Source organism: Vespula pensylvanica, chromosome 11 (genome assembly GCF_014466175.1).
Source record: "Vespula pensylvanica isolate Volc-1 chromosome 11, ASM1446617v1, whole genome shotgun sequence".
Classification (NCBI taxonomy): domain Eukaryota; kingdom Metazoa; phylum Arthropoda; class Insecta; order Hymenoptera; family Vespidae; genus Vespula; species Vespula pensylvanica.
Genome location: NC_057695.1, coordinates 6333836 through 6335633, shown reverse-complemented (window position 1 = coordinate 6335633; position 1798 = coordinate 6333836).

Here is a 1798-nt window from a genome sequence, read left to right as displayed (position 1 = left end):
TTTTTCAATCAGTTGTCTCTTCTTTCTAAATTTTCAAAGAACAAAAATTAATTATACCGAAGTACATCGATATTTAGACTTTCTGAAATGTAGATTTTCATAGATCATCAGACGTAATTATTAATTCTGATCGAATCATTATGATTCAAAGATTACAATTTCTTCGTGAAGTCATCTAAAAAAACTCTCTTACTATCAGCTATCTTCTCTTTCAACAAAATTTCCAAATAAAATAATACCAACGATTCGATCGTGAATCTCCAACGATCGTCATCTTCAGTCGCCATTACAAATTCGAATGCACGCGGCATTCGTCTTTCCTTCTATTTATCCAATCCATTCTCAGTCCAAGTAAGGCCCAGCCTGAGAATTCCGAGATACATACATACGCCAACGGACTCTGTGCAAATTTCGTCCAAGCAACGTCTTGCTCGATCGTGCCTTATTCGTGGAATGTTATTTTAACGTTAAGGGAGTCTACGTGACGCTTACGTGAATGAAATTTCGCATGCGTATCGGTTCGGCTCGTGTGTGCCAGGACCTCGAAGGTCGAACTCGACATCGTTTTCATGACTCACGCGAGAAGTCCGTAAGCGAGAATAAGCGCGAATTTTCATTTTTATTTAATTTTTTCTTTTCCTTTTTTATTTTATCTCCTTTCCTCTCGCTACATTTCTTCGTCTATATAAAACGTATCATACTTTTTTTTTTTTTTTTTTTTTATCGAATTAAAATATAATCATTACTTTTATTATTTTTATCCGTATTGAAAAATTTAGCAGAATAAAAAATTATCAGAAATATCTTAGAATTTCTATCGGAAGATCTTAAATATTTCTTTCTTTTTTTTTTTTCTTTTTTTCAAAGAAGGATAAGGAAAAAGATGGACGAGCTATTACGAAGAAAAGTCATCGTCCCATTATTCAAAATGTTAAACGAGTTTCCTTATCGTCATCTAAGAGGAAACGTAGGATTATCTATGAAGGAAAAATCTGTGTATATTCATCGCTCGAATTCGAAGGTAGTCCTACGAAGGGTACAGTTATATCCTCTCTTTCTCGTAGTTCACCTGCCACTATCCAGGTACAAAGCTAAATCCCTGTGTCTGGCGTCACGAGTTGACGCCCTTCGACTTCCGCCGGATGTGCGTCGTCCTTGCTGTTACACCATTTTTCTTCGTTTTCCTTCTACACACCTGACTTTACATTATTTTAAGTATCTTTCTCTCTCTCTCTCTCTTTCATTCATTCATTTTTTGGAATAAATGAAATTCGAAGTATTATATGCATAGTTAGATATATACCTATATATATATATATATATATAAGATTTTTTAGGTTAGGTAATGGAATTATTTCATTCAAACAATTTCCTATTTTCTTACTTACTTCTTTTGTTATTTGTTAACTGAAAAACAGTTAATTCTCGAAACTTTAAATGCCGTTTCGTAAAATCCAATCTCCTGATTCTTATTCGTTCCAACGACGCGGAAGAACGTGCCGAGATTTACGCAGTAGAAACGCGTAGTCCAGAAGAAAGTGATTCGAATAGAAGTAGCGATGTTAATCGATTACTCTTACGTTTTCTTACGTTGCACATATATTAAAAAGAAAGCATAAGATATTAAATAAATATTATAACTATAAACACATGAGTCTCTTGTTAACGCGTAAACAAACAAACAAATAATAAAAAAAAAGAGAAAGAAGACGTCATATCCTAACCTACAAATTCATTCTTCAATTCGTTTTAATCTTAAACAAATCTCATCTCGTTTTCGAAACACGGATATATCCTC